Raw genomic sequence first — 21,607 nt, 5'->3', positions numbered from 1 at the left:
ACACACACACACACACCATAATCTAATATTATAATAAATAACATACAGATGAAGCAGTTTCTGTTTCTTTATTTCAAAATGTCTGAGTCTGAGTTTAATTATTAAAAGTCTCTAAAATACAGTCAATAATTACTGTTAGTTTCATTATTGTTCTGGTTGTGGGTTTTATATGCAGCATGAATGTGGCTTCAGTTTGATCTGTGGGTGTAGATTCAGTACAGATGTGTTTTCAGTCTGGTTAGAGTGTTGAAATGTGACTTTGATGTGTTTTCGATTTATTATGAATATGTTTTATAATATATTTTGAGCATGAATATGATTTAGTTTGTATTTTATTCCACAAACTAATTATAGATTATAGCAGGTATAGCCTGGTTATGGGTGCAGTGCAGCGCAGCTTTTAACTGTGTAAATCAGTCTCTAAGTGAAAGCTGGAGTCTTTTTGGTTCTTTTGAAATCGGGCTTTGTGCACTCTGAGCAAACGCCCGTGAGTCCGGATGACGGTACGGCTCGAGCGGTCATTTTCCTGCTTCTGTTGGCGTTTTAATGTCTGCGGTGAGGAAAAAAAAAAGAGCCTCTCAGCAGATCTGGCAGCTCCAGACTGAGAGGCTTTATTAGCGATAAGGGGGAAGTTGTGGTCTTATTAAAACAGTTTGAGACTCAGAGAGCTGCCGGAGTGATGAAATGCTGCAGGAAGTGGGAACCAGAGAGGTCACAACACCTCCTTCAAAATATTTAATTGGTATTTTCTCACTCTTTATTTCTGCTTCTCTGGCTCCTGCTATTTAAGAGAGAAAATGTTCTGCATTACTTACTGCTGCACATGTTTGTCTGTGAGAGAGACACTGACTAAAGCTTTTCAATATCGCTTACTTTTGTGTCTGAAAATGCTGCAACAGAAAAAAACACAGACATAAAATTAAAAATAAAAAACACAAATCTTGCAAAAAGAAAGAGTTGCATTCAAAACTGCACCTGTACGGATTTAAATGAAGCATCAAAACTAAACTGCTCAACATGAAATACTAGTGAGTAGTGTTTTAAGCAAAGTGTGTGATGCTCTATTAACGACCTGAATGATTTTATATCAGTGGTGAATCTAGTATTTTAAATGCTAACATTTGCTAATTAGCACTAAACAAAAGAATACAACCAAAGCTGATGGCAGCGTCATTAGTTTTGCATGTGTTTGATCTACAGCTGAGATAATTGGTGGATTAACTGAAAAATGAATCTGCAACTATTTGATAATTGATCTCTTTTTATTATTAATTCTTCTCGGCTGTGGTGTTTTTACTGATTTTCTCGCCTTTGTATCGTTGCAAACTGAACATCTTTGGGTTTTTGGACAAAAGAAGAAAATAACTGGCAGTTTAATAGATAAACTTTGATTCGGACGATCGTGTCAAATGAAACATTTCCCTACAAACCCCAAAATATCAACCTCGTTTTTGATGCTACAGGAAAAGTCAAGTGTGTCACTAAAGTCATTAGGATTCATCGTCACCATGGCAACCACAAATGCCTCCATGATAAAAGAGGCTCCTGCAGACCTGTGGCAGGACGCCTCAAACTGCAAACAAGGTCAGTTACTATTTCTATTATGAAAATTCAATCCGTGAAGATTTTGTGTTTGTAAAGCTTTTGCCAGAGCCGAGAAAGGTCATTTTCATGTTGTGACATCATCCCAATGTAAAGTCTACGGCGCAGCGTGGGAGCAGAGCACTAATGCACATGTGCTGTGTGGGCTGCAAAACACTGAAACACACCAGTGAGCTAGAAAAACGTGATTTGGCTTCTGAGCTCAGTCTGAGTTTTTGCTTTCAGGTGAATGGAAACCTTTCAATCAGTCGATAGGTTTAACGATGCTGCTGTGTTCCTCAGCTTTCTCCCTTTTTTTTGTCCTTTTTGAGATGTTGACTTTTCACAGTGGGAAAGACACAGCTGTGACTAATAACATTTAACAATGGCTCTGTTGTATCCCAGTGTCCCTGCACGCCACAGCAGTGGTTTACCAGGACCCTGAAACTGGAGCCGCTAAATAGAATTCAGCCGTCATTAAATTGATTCTTTACTTCTCCTGCTGTGACAAATCTTCAGTGTAAAAGGTTCCTGTTATTTAATGCACCTCGTGCATGTGTCGTGTGTTTTTGTGCATGAATTGGATAAAGGGCAGATAAGCTGAGGTTTGTTTCCAGCTGTCAGTCAAAGGGACAGTGGGCGGGGCTCTGGTAGAAAATAAAGCAGTGAACAGGAAGTCGGCTTCTCTGAGGTCGGATTTGCTTTTGTCCAAACGGAGCGAGTCGCTTTGACGTAATGAGGACACGAAAACATCTCGTTAGCAACTGCCTGCTCTGATTAAACTTCATTAGCTCTCTGTTTCTCTCTGTCGCAATTCCTCTCTCCTTTCCTCTGCCTCTTTCTCCCTGTCACTCTTTCTTTTTCTCTCAGCATTTGTTTTTTTTTTACTATTGTTTTATCATTTTCTTTTTTGGTTGAGTTTGTGGTTTTCTAATTTAGAAAATATTATTCGTCTATAAATCCATCTGTCATTAGTTTAAATATGTCAGATGAATATTATAAATCTGTTCTTGTTTCTCTCTCTCCCTTTATTCTACAGCAACTTCTTCAAACTTATTTTTCAAATTCATCCTCATGATGCTTGACAGATTGACCATCTTCAACATGATGAGTTATCGCTGAGATACTGTAAATGAAAAATAATTCATCATTTAATTCATGATATAAAATCAATCTTTTTTTCTGATATTTGTTTTTCTGTTTGTTTGGTTTTAATGTTTCATTGCAAAGTAAAATGACAAAATGATTAAGGAGTACTTTAATGAGTTTTGTGTCACTCTTTCTTTTCTGTACATTCTTTTCTTTTGTGAAAACCTTTTGTTTCATTGTCCTATTTATTTACATGAGGGTATCAATATCTCTGTCTGAGGTATTTACTGTACTGAAGAAATCCCTCTGCTCATTCACCCTCATGCCCCACATCTCTTCTCCTCTGCTGAAGAAGATAAAATCCCTCTCTTGTACATTTTTGCTCGAGTTTTGTGTTTTTGTATTTTGGGATCAGCAGCTTCTGCAGCCGAACTGAGTGAACCTGCTGGAACAAAAAGTCCAAAAGGTTAAAATGTATTAAATGTTTAAAAACTGGCTGCTGTCCAAGTGCAAACAGTTTCTAGATAAAGTGATTAATTCAGAATATTACGAAAACAAAAACTTTTACTCCTTCCTGAGTCTGTTGTTCATCCTGAAAGTCTGAAGTCAGAGTTCAGCACCAGGAGAAAATCGTTTCATACCGAGGAAACTCTCCAATTAGTGGTATTGATACGAGCTGCAGTCGGTACAGAGAACGTGTGGCCTCTGTGTGGGAGTCACCTGGCCCTGCCCTCTCTCTGGGCCCAGCCCTGCACCAATCAGAGCAGACAGTGTCATGGCGGTCGGTGTAAGTGACCTCCTGCCCTGCGTGGGCCAGTGGGGCTTATTGTCGGCCAAACTGGGGGGTGGGGTGGGGTGGGGGGGTGTTACATGAGCTGATTGGTTGGAGTTTGTTGTGTAACAGCGGCTCAGCACCACTTGTCAATTTTGAGCAGCTGACACTGTATTTGGAGTTTTTCTTTTTCCTGTTACTTTATACTCAGAGAGACATTTTTAATGGAACCATATTTATTTCACAACCTCAGTGACTAGTTTTGTGCAGATTCAGATTAACAAGACAATAATATAATCAATAATAAAATGAATTTTATTGATCCCCAGGGGGAATTCACAAGCTACTCAGCAGTAATATTATGAAGTAATTAAAACTTTACCAACATTACCAGCATCAAGAATCCAAAAATATAACACACACGTTACTGTGAAACTGGCCAGTCTGTGTAATACGTACTTTTACTTTTGGTACTTTAGTGTTTGTGTAATTTGATTCTGATACTTTTGTACTTTTACTTCAGTTAAAGATCTGAGTATTTTTTACAGTAGAGTATTTCCACACTGAAACAATAAAATACCTTGACTCAAATAAAATTCCAACATTTTCAAAAATCTGTTTGCAATCTTTTAACCAGCGATCCAAACTGTATTTATCCTAGCTTAGCACACAGATTAGAAATGATTTTAGCGTAATCCACCCAACAACTCCAAAGCTTACACCTCATATTTACATGTCTTGCAAAGTACAAATCATGTTGTGGTCAGCTGGGTTTAGTTTACAGCAAATTTAGGCCAGAGCTCAAACCTGGCAACCCAACTGTGAGGACAGGACTTATAAGGTGCTGGAAGCTAGCAGCTAACCAAAGCTAACTACTACTAAAACCACAATGTCCAAGTTTTACATTTCTATTTCTACACCTGTTCAATAAAGAAGACTCAAGGTGTAAATGAGAAGATGTATTGTTCCTTTTAAATAGAGTTTTGCTATTGCTTCCAGTCTTTATGCTAAGCTACATTATGCTAGGCTAAACATCCACAAAAGACAGTTTGTAGAAGCTAACCTTTTCCAGGCTAACAAGGCTAAGTAAGAGTTAGCTGAAAACAATGTTGGAGTGTTGCTTTAAATACTCGTCTTACATTTGAAACAAGTAGGAAACAAAAAGTATCCGCCGTTTTTATCGTCACATCGTCGTCAGAACAGCGAACCACGACTATCGCCAGCTTCCTGTTCCCTGAACTCCTTCTCATCTTCACTTTTGTTGATTTCCTTCCTTTTTAGACAAACGCCTCTCTTTTTTTGGATGAAAGAAAGATGTCATGACTGCCATATTTGAAAAATAAATAAATAAAAGAGTTTTCTTTCCTCCCAGTGTTGCCTTGTTGTCTCCCGGTCCCGGCGGTCCTCCTGACAGGAGTCATCAGTCTGTGCTGCGTTATTCAAAACCTCGGGGATCATCAGAGGCTTCAGCAGCTTCTGGCTTCTGACATGAACCTGGTTCTCCTCATGCACAGCAACACGCGAACCCACCAACACCCTCCACCCTCCTCTACAAACCCTGGGACTGCCAACCGTGTCATCCATAAACTCATAACATATAATGAATGTAAATCTTTTAAACATGAAAGTGAAGTTTTTTTTGTTTCATTTCCATGAAAACGCTTCAGTTGTTTGGAACATTTGCCTGAGGGTGTGAGAACAGCCGGATCTTCTATTCTGTCTTATCACTGTTATCTTTTATCTACTTTATCTAGTTTTCTTTTTATTTATTTTTTTATTAACATGTATTTTTATAGGTATTATCATTACATTTGATCCATTTTTATTTCTCATATGCATTAGCTGCATACTGTTCATCAGTAAGCACTGTAAGGCCTGGTCCACACTGCTCACCTCACCTGTGCGTGACAGGTGAGGTGAGCAGTGTGGACCAGGTGTAACCTGTATAACAAATACAGATTGATTGATTGATTGATTTTATAAAAAAACGACACTATGTGACATTGCACCAAAGCACATTTTTTATAAAGGACCAAAACATTTTTTGCAGAATTTGACCTGATGGATGATGATTTTTCTTCTTTGGGTGAAAAAAAAAACCACATTTCTGAACAACACTGAGTTCACATTGTGGCCTGAGCGTTCGCTAACCGTTAGCTGGTTAGCACTTGTCTCCCGTCAGTCAGATCAGTCATTATAACAAGAGACAACAGAGACGCTGTATGTCACTGTTTGTCTGTGTGTTTGTTTGCTCTGTGATGGACTGGAGACCACGGAGGTGAAAGTCTGTGACATGTTTCATCAACAGCCGACTGTCAGGGTGAAGTTCACACTGTAAACGTGACCAACAGTTTCTGGGTGAGCTCACAGGAGCTGTGTGTTATCACTGATACGCATTGTTGAGTACTGTGATTATTGCTCTGCCTGTTATTTATGCTTATGAAATATTGTGTGAACATAAAGTATTAAAATGTGTGTGTGTGTGTGTGTGTGTGTGTGTGTGTGTGTGTGTGTGTGTGTGTAAGTGTTAGCTTTAGGCCTCAGGAAGAATTCCTGGTTTCTATTGATGATGCATTATTGATACTCTTTATCAATAATTCATTTACTGCTAAGTCTGCAGGCTGAGTGTGTGTGAATAATTTTTACATTAAATTTGCAGCCACAGTTTGCCGACACCTTTACACACACCTTTACAATAATATTCAAAGTTCGCCACTTCATAGGAAACAAGACATTTGGTTCTCCTGATCAACCCGACATGCCAAGTGTTTAAAACTGAACAAAACCAGGACAAAGGCATCAAAGATACTGTTCATCTATGACCTAATGTCGGCTGCACAGGCCTCAAACTAAGTGTGTTTTTACACCTGTTCTTTGGGGAAATAAATGACATGTTGTTTTAGCTCTGGATCAGTTTGTGTCGACTCTGACTTGATACAAACAAGCTTACATCATCAGGACTCGTAGGGAAATCAAAGTTTAGATCAGTCAGTACTTGATGTTCTGTGGTGCAAGGCGTAGGCGAACTAAGTGGCTGCATAGGGCATATATTCATATACATACATACATACATATATATATATGTAATTAACACTAATTAACACTATCAACAGTGTGTGAAGCAGCCACAGTGATGATGTCATGATTAAGACCTATCTGTTGTATTTCAGAGTTATCTACTGAAATGCGCATGCGCATCAGCGCCGACCTGTCCCCGTGTTGTAATACCACTTTGTGACACTAGACGCTGTGTGAGTCAGCGGCGCGTCAAGTCTGCCCTCAGTCCCACGAAGAAGAACAACTTCCGGCCGCGCTTGAAGTTAGCGCCACAGAAACACAGGAATGGCTGAACCTCCTAAAAGACGATATTCATCTGCGTCCCGAAGGACCGCTCCCGACAAGAAACCACGTTCAACGGCAAAGAAAAGAAGCGACACGAGTAAATCTGGATGTGACTTCCCGCCGCTGGAGAAGCTGCTGAGAGGAAAGAGATGCGGTTTGATGCCGAGCTCGCAACTTTCCTGTTAGCCTGGTGAGTAGCATCAATGCTAGCTCTTTAGCTAAAAGTATAATCAGTGCAACGACTGACAAACATTTCAGGTGGTGATATTGACGTTGTCGACAGATGTTTTAGCGGTTAGTAGGATTGTGTCTGTTGCTCTCGGCTGTTGTGCAGCTAGTGACGTCAGTAACTTTAGGCTCATCTTGTAACTGACTGTAACGTGAGATTGTATGGAGCCAGTAGACCGAGTGAATACACGTCGATCTGTTCACCATGTTGTAACCACTTTACATTTCTGTTAGGAGATCAGCCATGATTGACAGTGAACTAGGTCTTTACATTTCTCAGGAGATTTCAGCATCTCTGTCTTCATCAGGACCTGAGCCAGTACAGGTGCAATACCGCCTCCACCTGTCTCACCAACACCTGAGAGTCCAGACACAGTGAGGAGGGTCCAGGTGAGTAACATGCTGTCATTCACTTTTAACAGTAAGACTTGTCTTTACCACTGTGATTAAATCAGACCCACAGTGTAAACATGTTCATACTGCTGATTCTTAATAATGAATATATCTCTAGTTGTTTACACTTCATTTACATTTCAGAATATTCATAGTGTTACTGGTGTTCACATTGTTTATATCTCATAATATTCATACTGTATTTATTTTTGCATATTCATATCTATCCTCACAATTTATTATACACACACACACACACACACACAACAGATCTAACATGTTTGAACATAAAGAACTTAAATGATCTAAACTAATTGTCCTATCACATGTTTGTCTGTATCAGGACCAGAAGTCCAGTCTACTCACCAGTGATGGACCAGCACCAGCCTTTTCTTCTGCATCTGGCCTCAGCAATCATCAACCACATTACATCAACACCTTGAGGTATGATCCCTGCACATTACAGATATTGTCTATACTGTGATCTTTTGCTCATCCCATAATCAATACCTTTTGCACATCTTGCCCAGCAGGAGTTTTGTCATTCTAAAACACTTTTGTACATAGTTGTGTGGTATTATTTTTACATATGTATATGTTGAGTGTTACAGTATTTTACTTTTTTTATTATTTCCTATGAATATGTTAATCACATACTACACCAAGTCAAATATCTTGTAAGTGAAAACCTACCTGGCAATAAACCTTATTTTCTGAGTCTGCCTTTGTGGTGATGTCATCATCATCATCCCTTCCTCATGCTGCTATATCCTGCCAAGGCCCACCCATGTGTCCTGCAGTATCCCCTTGCCTTCATAAATCTGCAAATGTATGGAGGTTACAAGAAGACTTCAGATCTTATTTTCACACCTCAGTTTAAATTCTACTTGTAACCTCAGTGTCACACACTTGCAGGAATTTGGAGCACCAAGTTTTAGTTTTGTGCTTTGCATGTGACACAGAAGCTCTTCCTCTTCCAGTGTATTTGTGTTGCCTCACCACTAATGTTTTTTTATATATAGGAATCTCTTCTACAATTTCTTCTCATGTATCATTTGTTCATAAAGTCTTGTTTTTATTACAGTATATGCTAAATGAGGTTTAAATGGATGATTATATCTTTTATGTTCTGAAGTCCTTAGACCAAAAGAGGAGCTGCTGAACATGTCCTTAGTTTTCCTTTTGTTTTCACAGGGACGGCAGAATCCACCTGGGGCAAGAAAAGGTAAGTCTGTTAAAAGCAGTTTGTATTTTGTGTAATTGCATTTCCACACAGATCATAGTTAAACGTTTAAGATGAGTTAAAATTATGTTCTGTTTATTACATTTAAGTTGTCGTCATATCGAATGCATCAGAAAACATGAATGTGATTATTAATATTTGGCTTGAAGATTACAATTAAAATACTTGTTTGGAAACTTGTGTAATTGTGTTATAGTGATGGTGTAATGAGGAACTACTCAGTAACAACAGTTTATCACTTCACCATTTAAACCACAATCATGTAAATGTAAGGTTAAACATAGCGTGTTTTATGCAGATGTGTATTAGTGAGCAGATGTTTTTAAAAACAAAGCTGTTGTTGGTTGTAGTTATATGTCCAGGCTCAAATTAGGGTCAAAATAATTTTGAGCTTCTAAAGTGATGTTTACAAATAATTCCAATGTTTGTAGTTGTAAATCAACCTTTGTAAACCTGTAACATAAATCTGCAGGAGAAATTCAAGTTTGCATATGTGTAAGAATTACTATGACCTTTTTAAACCTTTTTTACACTAACTATTTTATGTTCTACATACCATAATATTTTGTGCTTCAGTCTGGTGGTATAGTAGTTGGAGCTGTTCCTTCACAATGACGAGGTTGTGAGTTCAAACTCTGGTAATGGGGCCATTCTTTGTGGAGTTTTTATGCATTACTATACTATGACTTCTTTTTACATTTTTATGCCTTAATTACTTACTTACCACTAACCCTGACAAATTTATACTGACGATTTATGTTCTACATACTAATGTATTTAGTTGCATCAGCATGGTGGTATAGTGGTTGGAGCTGTTGCTTCATGATGAGTAGGTTGTGAGTTCAAACTCAGACTATTCTGTGTGGAGTTTTTTTTATGCCTTACGATACTATGATATTTTTTGATGTTTTTATGACTTACTATATATAGTATGACCTTTTTATGTCTTAAATTATACCGACAATTTCATGTTCTACATACTATGTCATTTTGTGGTGCCGTCTGCTTGGTACAATGGTTAGGACTGTTGATCAAGATCAAGCCCCAGTGATGTGGGGTTTTTATACCTTACTATACTATTACTTTTTTATGTATTAATTAAATTGATGTGTTTCTGTTAGTATTTATTAATGGATTCATCTCACGTCCTTCATCACAAGTTGAAATGTTCAGATTCGATTGGGGGAAATCGATTGGAGGACCAGATTTGGTTTTGTTTGCTAAAATCTAGTCGAATAGCTTTTTCCTCTTATTGGTCATTTTTTTGTTGCCTTGTTACCCCCTCAACAGAAACGGCATTAATGGTGGTTGATGTTTTCTGTTAGCTGGAAGCATTTCTTCCTCCTCTCACAGTGACACTGGTTGATGATCGAAGCGCTCTGTGAAACGAAACGGCATCCAGATGATAACGGGCTGGTCGCTGGTGGATGATATTGGGAAGAGTGATGAGTGGGAGGACGGAGAGAGATGCTGTAGGAGTAAAAAACACAAGGGGGGGGTCAAAGGTCAACACATCACACTGCTCGCGTTATCCTGACAGTCAAACGCTGGATGGTCTGAGGTAATGTGTTTGAACATGAACTGGCTGGGAGGAATATTACAGGAAACTCGTTGCAATAAAAAGTCTCCTGAGCTGTGAACAATGCTGCCGTTCAGTGTGAGGATTCGACAGGAGGAAAACAAAAGAAGGAACGACGCCGACACCGTCGGCTCGATACGTCTTGTCTGAAAGTCTCATGTTTAGACGGTAATAATGAAAATCTTTAATATGGAGCTTCTCATAAGACGCACCGAGCACTTAAGGAGTAAAGAAACAATAAAATGAGCTGCAAATCAATGAGAGCAGGATTTTATCAAGAAACATTTTTCTTTGACGAAACTTTGACAATTGATAAAAACCTAAAAGTTTTCCAGTCAATTTAAAATATCTTCATTTACCTTCAAAGTGCATTTCCAGGTGAAACCAATCCACAGCTTCAAACAGAAAAATACTCAAACATGTAGAGAGGGAATTTAAGACGTAAAAACAAAACCATGATCAATAAGTTTTGTGACTCAAATCATTATTTTCTTTTTACCTTACAAACAGTTCCCATAAAAACAGGAAGATTCGTGTCCACATGGAGTCAGAGTTATAATCAAGCCATTTGTTTTGGCATCTTTAAAATGTACGCTGAATTAGCTTTTAGCATCTCCTGTTTGCAATGTACACATGGGTTTACATACAACTCTCACTGGATTCTTGTGATACTGAAGAAAACTTAAAAACGTGATGATTCTCAGGCAAGAACATCTTTTTTCTATGTTGTCTAAGCAGATTTATGGACGTTGACTCATGATGGAGATCATGTTCTCCACAGGAAAGGTGAGCCACTCCGATCATGCTAATATGTGTCTCATGTCTTTGTGTTCAGATTTGATGATGCAGATAGAAACAATCAGGCGCTAAAGGTTTTAAAAATAAATCTTAATTACCTCAGTGACCTGCGTGTCACAGCCGTCGCCAAGTCACCACAGTAACCTACTTCCCTGTTATTTTTAAAACACCTGCGCACACCTGTCCCTTTAACCTCTAACAGTATCTTTGCCTCGTGTCTTTCCCCTTCGCCCCACTCTCAACTCTCCTGTGATCCCGTGGGAAGAAGCACCTCAGTCTGAACACCTCTTTATTTAAACAACAGTGTTCTTTCAGTGTTGCGGTGGAAGTTTGTGGAAAGCTGGCCCCGATAATCAGACTGTTACACCTCATTTCCAGTTGACACAGGAGCTGTGGGGGCGGTTACTCTGAGCTGTTACAGTTACTGGTTTTTGTCACTTGTTATTTCTGTAATTTCAGGTCGTGAACACATCACTGACATATCGTCATGACGAACTCGTGCGCCAGCAGATCCTTCATGTGGAGTGATGTTGGTGACCACCGGATGAATCTATGATGATTATTCCCCCTGTTTGAGCTCTGGTTTTGGTCTCCACCAGCTCTATCTAGCGCCACCTGCTTATATCCCAGCTGACACTGGGCGAGAGGCGGGGTCACGTTGCCACACCCGCGGGTGATTCAGAGCCTCCGGTCAGCCTGACCTCCGTGTCTTTGGACTGTGGGAGGAAACCGAAGCGCCTGAAGGGAGAACCCACGCAGACACAGGGAGAACATGCAAAGGTACATGTGAGCTGTTCCTGCAGTGAGAATGAACCAGAGCGGGAAAGTCTTAAACAAAGAGCTGGAGCTCACTGTGAAGCTCAGGGAAGCTGAGGGTTCAGCTGATAATTCTCCGGAGGTTCATCACTACTTTGCATTGTCTTCTCATACATTGTTATAAATATTGATTATAGCCACTTGGGAGCATCAGCACTGGACCTCACTGATGCTGTTGTGGCTGAATGAATGAAGTAAATCCCTGTAACCAAGGTCAATATGCACATTACAGTTAGAGAAACTTCCCCAGGCGATTACTTACATTACAACAATTATTATTTCTAAAAATTAAATATACAAATTATGCATTTTCTAATTAAATATGCACTTTGGATTTTTTTTCATTTTCACCATGTTTTGTTTTTAAGTATAAAATATATAAATCAAGCCATGAATGATATATGAACAAACCCCTATGGAAGAACCTTCAGAATATAGATAGGAATAAAACTGAAAAGGTTGGTTGTTGTAAAATTCCACAGATTTCTATTGGAAACTGCAAAAAGACACAACATCTAATCAAACCCACTGCAACAACAATATAGTTGCATTAAAATGTTAGCTTGTGAATTTAGGGGACAAATCTACAGACGCTAAATAAACCGAGTGTAGTCTGAAAGAAGACGTGTTACGGAAGGAAAAATATCCCAAATATTTACCAGTACATGAAAAGACGTTGGCGGCGTCTCACACGTCTCGCCTGAAACTGATGTACACTTCCAAAAAAGTATTTTTTATTTGAACTCTCATCTGGTTATCTGGCTGTTGTGTGGGCTGTTGAATAAAAATGATGATTGCTCTTTGTGTAATTTCCTCCCATGCGGCTTTGATTAATTGATTAGAGCTCATTAATAAGTCATTAAAGAGTGGGTGAAGTGTGAGAGATGGCTGACAGCTGGGACAGGGTTTTATTGTGTTTCTGAGTCACAGAGCTGCAGCCAGTTTACTGCTGTCACACGCAGAGAGAGGCTCCGTCAAAGTTTGAATATCTGTGACACATTTTACTCCGCAGTTTTAAATTCTCATGATCTGAGGTTTTACACAGCTGTTTTCTTCAGGCTGAAGTCTGTCTTACTCAAACAGAGTTATCAGGTGCTACAACCTGCAATAAAAAATCTAACCAGTGTAATCTTCCCTCATTTTCCTCCCTCTTTTTTTTAAAAGCTCCATATTTTCTTCTTCTTCTGTGTTTTATTATAAGTGTTGATCCATAAGAAGATATATTTATGGTTTTAAGAACCAAAAACTATCTCAGTGTAGTTTTACATCTCCTCTCTCAGGCTTCTCTCTGCAGCTCTAGTAACAACAGGTCGGTGAGCCAATCAGAAGAGAGGAGGCTCTGAGCCTCTCTTCTGATTGGCTGACTGTTTTCTGAGTGATCCAATAAAAATAAAGCAGATTTCAGGTAAAAACAAAACCCTGTAAAGGTTTGGATGGTGGGTCCAGGTGGGCGGGGCTTGGTGACTGCTTTGTTGTGACATCACAAAGTCCCAGAAGTCCTGACGGCTGGTTTTAAGGCTCAGTGTCTGAATACAGGCTGTGTGCACTGGATGGTGCTTTAATGGTTCTCTGAATGTGAACCAGCTTGATGAACCCTCTGGAAAGGCTCAGTACCTCCATTTATAATTTCCACTGCAACCTCCATCACTTTCCGTCAGAGGAGGAGTAAAAATAATCCCTTTAAAAAGAACTATATTTATTCTCAAATGTCACAGTGGCGCGGAGTTGAGTGTGCGTACGTCATTACTCAGAAAGCTGCAGGTTTAGGCAGAATGATGGTGAGTTTCAGTCTTTCAGAAAATAGCATGTTTTTAATTAAGACCCCGATAATGGAGACGACTCATCACTTGAAGAGTTTCAGTCAGTTCAGCTCAGATTTGTTCACTTTTTTCTAACCACATCACTGTTAAATACTCAATGCCAGCAGGTGAATAAATTACCATTCATGCTGCTGTGATGTTCACTTCAGTCCTGAGTTCAGTCCTGTTTTATTCGAGTGACTTTCACTGTCTTTCATTAAGCTTTTAACAAGGAATTATCCCACTGTGACTGTGAAAATCAGTGAAATAAAATGCAAATGAGTGTGTCTCTCCATCCACTTCTCTAATGCCATATTAAGAGTTGAGTGTATAGTTACCATTAAACCATTGCAGAAGAAGAGGGCACAACAAAACGGTGCAATTAAGAGAGCACCAGTCAAAGCTCAAACGATGGAAGAAGTGGAAAAAGGGAAGTATGAATAATCCTCTTTACTTCATGTATTGCAGGTACCATGTTTCTGACCTGTAGTCTGACTGTGGAGCATCTCCGTTTTCTTTGTCTCGTTCATGCAAACAAGAACGTACACAGGTGATGTGGAAGAATTCCTGCAAGTGGTTTCACAGAGATTGCACTAAAACCCCAAGACACACGGCAGCGTGGCAACAAAGGCAGCGATGAAGACGTCTGCCGGTGAGTAAACATGAATCTAAACAATGCAGGTTTCAAACTCGTAAGAAAAATCTGTTTTGCAAATGAATTCTTTGTGTTTGTAAAACCTCAAGGACGCACGCAGTGAGTTTAGTGAAAAGTGTATTTGTTTACTAGAAAACTCCACAGGGCAGCTGTAGTCTGAGCGACGTGACGCTCTCCTCATCACTCCACACAGATTGCTGTCTCTAGGGGAACATTGGGAGAGTCTGTACATTAGAGTTACATGTGTGGACGTTTACCTGCAGCCCGACATTTGAGACACCCAACTGTGCATGAGCCAAAAAAAGAAAAGTAAACCTGCTGTGTGTTTCCCATTCATATTCTTTGGTTGCACAGTATTTTTATTTTTTTTATTTTGCTATTTTGCAAAATGAAACATCAACAGTGAAGAACCAGAAGCTGCAGTTTCTCTAACGACCACTAGAGTCTGGCTCCAGCAGTGAGTCAGTCCCCATAGACTCCCATGTTAAACTGTCCAACTTTACAGCAGAAATAAACATGTTTACAGCCTGGTACAAAAACTGTTTTGTTCATGACACCTGTTTATATAACTCACCTGTTTACATTTTATTAAGGACTACAGTTATGGAGAATTGAGGGCGTGGCCTTTTTGAGTGACAGGTGGGTGATTGTACGCTTGCCAAAAACCGACATGCAACGAAATCTCGGCTCCACACATGCCCCTCCTCTTTGACCATTTTTGGATTAGCTGGGAGTTAAGGGGCGGAGTCAGACGCTGCCAAGATGGTGACGGTGGAGCAGCTCACTCTGAGCTTCAGAAACCGCTGTACAGAAACCTGTGGGTGACGTCATGGAGGCAACGTCCATCTTTATTTACAATCTATGCACCAAATACAAGAAACAAGCACTTGTTCTTGCTGTCAGGAGATCATCACGTTTTCTTCGTCTGTATGTGGAAACCATGAATTGGCCTTGAGTCACATGCTTCATGTGCGTCATCATTTATTCACAGTCTGTTTCCACTGCACTTTGTCACATTTTGTTTTAACCTTTACACTATTTTCTGGCGTTTGCACTCACGCACATAGAAAACAAGTGGTTGGAAGACACACTTCTTGACTCCTCCACATCCTGCAAATCTGTTATCTCACTAAACACTGTGTCACCTCAGCAGCTGAAGATGAAATGAGTTTACTTTCTGGCTCCATGGACTCCACGGCTGCATGTGCCAAGTCTGCTCCTCCATCTGATTGAAAATAAATGTAACAATTAAACATATTCTCTGCCAGATTCTCTCTTTCATTTCAGCACATAGCTCATCATTACATCCTTTACCATCATATCTGTTGTGCCACTGACTCAGGTTGAGGACTCGCCTGTATCACCTGCATTTCACGGCAGAAAATGATCAGAAACTGGAAATCTGTGCGACATTCAAGAACTCTGGAAGCTGTATGTTAAATTAGTTAGCATCTTTTATTTGTTTATGTTGTTTGTTAGCTTGTAACTGGCAGTGACTGACACAGTGTTGGTCGTTGTGCTAATGCTAACTCTCTCTCTCTGCACTGACAAGGTTTCAGGTTTATTTAGCCCCGCCCCCCGTCCCCACAAGATGACATGATTGGTTCCTTGGGTTTGTGAGGTATGAAACCCTGAATCTGTGTTTATGAGACTGTTATTGGTTCACTGCAGGTCGAGGTGGAAACACTATTAACACAATTAATGATATATCTTATACGACATATAAAATGTTAACAGGCTATCGCTTCATACAATCAAGCATCTGAGACTCTGACAGATTTTAGACAGGAAGTGTTTTTGTCTCAGTTTGTTTTTGATGTTCTTCCCCGAGGCCTCGAACACCAACGATCGATTCTTTCCACGAGAGAAACTGAACAGCTGACTCACACGAGACCGACGGTGCCGTCAGACGAGGTCTGTGTTTCACAGAGAGCTCTGAGGACCGGGGCATAAAATATTTATCAGAATTAATGGATATTGATGAATTGATCTGATTTGCATTTGAAATCTGACAACTTACATTTACAGTGTTTCCTCACGTGTGTTTTTCATTGAGAAAATCTAAATATTGTCTGTTTTTTGTCTTTGGCCTTTTTCTTCAGCCTTTTAAATGTGAAATGAATTTAAGTCTAAATTGATTAAATCTTTTTTTTTTGTTGTTGCCACTCTTCTATTTTAATCCTCCTCTCTCCTGCTCAGTACATTGGAGTTGCTGTAGTTTACATTGTACGTTACACCCTTGAAATCCTCCACAGTCGGAGATGGATGCTGGCTGGCGGTGACTGAGCCGGGCCCTCGGGGGACGTTCTGGCTCTCTGGTTGCCAGATGCTCTGCCAGGTCGCGGCAACGCCACCTCGACAGCAGCAGCAGGTGGTGGTTAGCGTTTGCCAACAAACTGCTGGCAGCGGCGGCGTGCTTACTTAGCCTCTGCCTCCAGAAAAGGCTTGGCAGCGTGGATCCACTGTGTTAGGAAGCTGATACGCCTACGAATAATGAGACCAAACAAAGCTCCTCTTTCCGCCTCTCATCTCCTAATATTTCTCCTTTTTTTTCTGGACACTTTTTGTCCATTTTCTTCTCTCTTTCACAATGTGTCTGCAGATGAATTTCACAGATACCGGGTATTTAAAATTGTTAAATTACCTTAAATTTGCATTTCAACATAAACATCTGTTTCTTTTTCCTTCTCCATTTAAGCTTTAAAGGGGTGTTTTCTTTTCTTTTTTTTAACCATGAAAACTGAACAGTCAGATTTCTTAAGCCTTCGCTCAGAATCACATTTCTTCTCAACGTTAAACGTGTCGACTTGGAAAATCTGAAATTCTTTAAGCGTCAAAAATCCGTCGAATAAAAGAAACAAATTTGACAAAAATGTGACACAGTTATCGTCACAAATGTTTTGTGATTTCTACTTAACACTGTAAGGATATTTAATTATTATTATTATTATTATTAGTATTACAAAATTACAAAATATGAATCATAAATGACCGGTGACACAGGTGCCTGTTGATCAACATCTGTCTTCACATCTGGACTGTAGCATCAGGACAAAGGAAGGACATTTTATAACAGAGTTTAGAGAGAAATTAAACTATAAAGTTTAAGTATAGAAAGAGTGAGGACACGTGAGCAGATGTGTCCTGTGTGTTTTCAGACACATTTACGTTTCTAAATCTGACAACTTTTAAACAAAACAAGAAAGTAAATAAAGGATTTTGCACAGAGACGACTTTAAAACGTCTCGATGAGTCTTTTCTTTATAATTATTTTATAAAATAGAGTTTCCTGGAAAGAACAGTTCATTTCGGGGCGGCTGTGGCTCAGGTGGTGCAGCGTGTCGTCCACTAATCAGAAGGTCGGCAGGTCGATCTCCGGCTCTGGTCTGCGTGTTGAAGTGTCCTTGGGCCCCGATGTTCCATCAGTGTGTGAGAGTAGTGAATGAGTGCAGTCCATTTACCATTTGGCACCAGCCATAGATTATTAGTGTATAAAAAGCCAGATTAAAGTGTAACTGAACATATAACCTTCTTCATAAAATATGATATACGAAATATATATAAAAAAGAAAGAGACCCTGTCCTGTCGGGGGCTGGGGGGAGTTTGACTCCTGGCGTCTGTTTTAAAGTCCTGGAGCAGTGTGGTTTGTTCAGCAGCCTGCTGCAGTTATTTAATCATCCGTGAAAATGCTTTGCTTTCCTCAGAAAATCGGGCTTATTTGTGTGTAAACCGGAGCTGAAGTTGGTCTCTCAATGCATTACAGTGTTTCTGTGAAGTTATTAAAACAAAATAATCCTTCATTTGCTTTCATTTGTGCCACCTGTCGACTGAAATCTTCCTGCGCGCTTTCTCCTCAAACTGGATGCAAATTTCTTCTTCTGGAAAAAATAAAAAATATAAAAAGGGGCTTAAATCCAGTGTCTGCTGAGACCTCGAACGCACCACCGTGCTGCCTTCAGGCTGCTCAGATTTCATATCACAGTCAGACGCACTGAAGCGGGCCGACGGCAGTCCTCATCTGTGAATTCACTTTTCCAGGAAGGAAAGCGACCCGCCCAATAATTCAGCAGCGTCATAAACACATTCATACATGTGGACACGGCGGCTGAAGGAACTCAATCACTTTTTCATGGACGGCGGCGGCAAACGGCCGTCACCCAGTTACTGGTTGTGTTTACGGGGCCTCGGGGTGCCATCAAAGATTTAGGTCAGCCATGGGCACCTTCCCCCGATCCAGTCAGTAACCATGGAGATGAAGACACCACCGGGTCAGCCGCTCATCGACCGAGAAGAGGAGCCGGGCCGGACTGGAAAACAAAACCGAGACGTCCCCGGTGTCTCCGCGAGGATCAGGGATCCCCAGCTGCAGCTCCTGCCTCTAGACTTTATGTTAATTTATTCATGGCTTGTGTGATGGGGGACAGATACTGTATGTATGTGCGCACACACACACACACACACACACACACACACACACACACACACACACACACACACACACTCTGGCCTGCAGTTTAACACACACCATGTAACTCATTGCATCATCCCTCTCTAACTTTCAGCGTCTGTGTCGGAAACTGAAGAAACAAACAAACAAAAGAAACACTGACGTTAAACACGTTGAATCATATTATATATGTGTATTGAAATAAACAACACAAGTCTTTCTCTCACAGTATTTTAATTAAATCACGTGAGAAAACGGAGTTTACTTTTTGTGGAACTGTAGTTTTTTTAAATTCCCATTTTTTTCTGAGCACTTTAAAGTGGCAAATCAAATTTAAATAACCTGCAATTACCTTTATCTCCACAGGTGCCGCCAGAGATCACAAAACAGAGATTTTTGAGACAGTGGAAATAAAGTTTGCTTCTCGCCTGTCAACAGCGCTTAAAAACTAACGTTGCTCGTCTTTACAAAGCGCCGTTTGAAGTGGAACTCCATCAGTTTTCATTGGCGATGTCCAAATTCAGAGACCACATCCTTTTGGAGGACGTGGTCCGTGGAGGTGTGTCCCGTGAGGAGGAGTTTCACCTGCTGTTCCCGCCTTTACCACTGTTGCTGCCATATTGTTTTCATTACCCAATGAATCTTGGGATAGGTTGGACCACGAAGGATCCACCTTCCTGGAGACTTTGAAATGAGACAGTGTGGTCTCCAGATGTTTTCCAGGTGTTGCAGAGTATCACTGTGATGCTGCTGCAGGACACATTAGCAATGCTAAATTGGTGGAGTATAGAAGAACTCTGTAGGACAGTGAAGATCGGTGCAGACTGTTTCCCTTTTTCTCCCGTCTGAGGTCAGTCCTGCACGCCTGCTATCCCACAATGCTTTGAGAGGCAATATAATTTGTGCCCCACAGAAAATGTAAAAGGGAGAAGGGAGAGCGGGATGCAGACAGGAAGAGGCTCGGACGACCTCCTCCTACCTTCAGCACAGGTGAAGCACTGCGACTTTAAATTCATTCATTTGTTTAAAACAGCCCCGTGTTTTTAGCGCTGCATCATTTCGTGTTACACGTCTTGTGCATCATCTGATAAACGGATTCAACCATACATTTGGTATCTTCGGAAACTTTGTGACCTCCAGTAGCCTTGGAAGTAAAGCTGTATTTTATAAATGCAGCGGAGGTCACACAGGTTCCAGTATTTGAAAGTGTAATGAAGGACTCGTGGAGGGGTCCAGCAGAAAGTCGGTTTAAACTCACTAAATCAGATGCTGGAGAAAAACACGGTTTATTTAAACACTGAAATCTGACAGTAAATTGTACATTGCCGTTATAAAAGGTCTACGAACTGCATGACGACCGGAATCCAATAAAAAATAAACCTCAAATTTTAAAAACCCTCTGGGAGAAAGTAGAGACAAATGGTTTGTTTTTTTTGTCAGAAAACGTTGCACCAAGACATTTAATACTGTGTGTGTGTGTGTGTGTGTGTGTGTGTGTGTGTGTGTGTGTCAGGTTTAGTTTATTCCATTGTCCTTGAGCCAGTAGTAAGTTAGCAACTTAATCATGTTTGAATAGTGAAATATCGATTTATAAAGATCATGTTTAGCATCAATCTGCTTCTTTAAATCTCAAAATGCTGAATCAGCAGTTAAAAATCGACATCAGGAATCATGTACTTATTGATCCACCCTGGATTCTATTGGCCGATCAAACCGAAACTCTTCCTTCATCATTTTTCAGCGTCATTTTCTCCCTTTCTGAACTTCAGCTCAACACAGATTCACCAGGACCAGGTCTCTTTACTAAAAGTTGTTCTCAGCAGCTTCGTGAATCGGTCTCAGGAGAAAAGTTTGTATTATAAACCTTGTATTTCCCGTAAATGTTGAACTACTCTTTTAAAGCAAGCGGCCTGTACGTGTCCCGTTGTGATGTGGCGTCTGTGCTCTCACCTGATCAGCTCAATACAAATCTGTTGTCTCTAAGACTGAATGTCTTGTTGACAGTGTGTTTTCTGCAGTGTGTGTGTGTGTGTGTGTGTGTGTGTGTGTGTGTGTGTGTGTGTGTGTCCCCAGACTCCCCTCAGTCCTCGCTATAATCACCCTCTGTCACTGATGACTGAGGCGTCATTTAGCCGAGTGTTTTCTGGGGACATTCCCCGCGGTTAATTCCATCAGTCACACCGTTAGATTTCCCCGCAGCTCTTCTCGCTTTGGAGGAGCCGAAATATTAAGAAGGCAGCGGCAGCCAATCAGATTCCACCTCCGACTCCAAACGCTCTGCTGTGACCGCTAAACCTTAAAACCACAAACTGAATATTGAAATATTTCAGCCTCCGTCTCTCACGTCTTCACATCACAGAGGTGTGAGTGAGTCACTCAGTCCGGACTCGTGCACAAACCTCATCACTGCTGAAGAGCTGTGCACACCATCACATCACCGGAGCTAATCTCATTGTTCTCATTTGGCTCCCAGGTAAATTTCACCTGATATGATTTATTAAAACACATCTGGCTCTGCAGCTGTTAGTCCACCACCAGAGGTGTTTAAATGGGTCCCGAAATGAGACTGAATTTAATTCTGTGACCGGATCAGACGCACACATGTGGTACATATATATATACAGTACACACATGACCGATGAAATGCGCTGTGATTCGCTGAAAGTCACATCAGGAAGACAGGATCTGTTAAGTGAAATGGATTCACGAAGGTTTTTAAAGTGGAGGTTTGGACGGCGGCCGGCGACCTGAGGGAGGCGAGCGACGCTGAAGCAGAACGCAGCTGTTACCTGGATGAAAACACCGACTTCCACCTGCTGAGCTGCTAACCAGCCAGTCAAGGCTCAGGGTGAGAGGCGTGTCGG

At 40.6% G+C, this 21,607-nt stretch overlaps 1 long non-coding RNA gene across 1 annotated transcript; it reads left to right on the top strand.

Annotated features, from left to right (window-relative positions):
• The first annotated feature begins 6,654 nt into the window (after positions 1 to 6,654).
• LOC130174044 (uncharacterized) lies at positions 6,655 to 12,965 on the top strand. The gene is made up of 6 exons (XR_008828532.1): positions 6,655 to 6,974; positions 7,321 to 7,402; positions 7,749 to 7,849; positions 8,600 to 8,630; positions 10,002 to 11,013; positions 11,485 to 12,965. It is a non-coding gene; the product is annotated as an uncharacterized LOC130174044 (long non-coding RNA).
• The last annotated feature ends 8,642 nt before the right edge of the window (positions 12,966 to 21,607 follow it).

Source organism: Seriola aureovittata, chromosome 8 (genome assembly GCF_021018895.1).
Source record: "Seriola aureovittata isolate HTS-2021-v1 ecotype China chromosome 8, ASM2101889v1, whole genome shotgun sequence".
In the NCBI taxonomy this organism is placed as follows: domain Eukaryota; kingdom Metazoa; phylum Chordata; class Actinopteri; order Carangiformes; family Carangidae; genus Seriola; species Seriola aureovittata.
The sequence above is the reverse complement of the archived record's forward strand: the minus strand, read 5'-3'. Positions and strand labels throughout refer to the sequence as shown.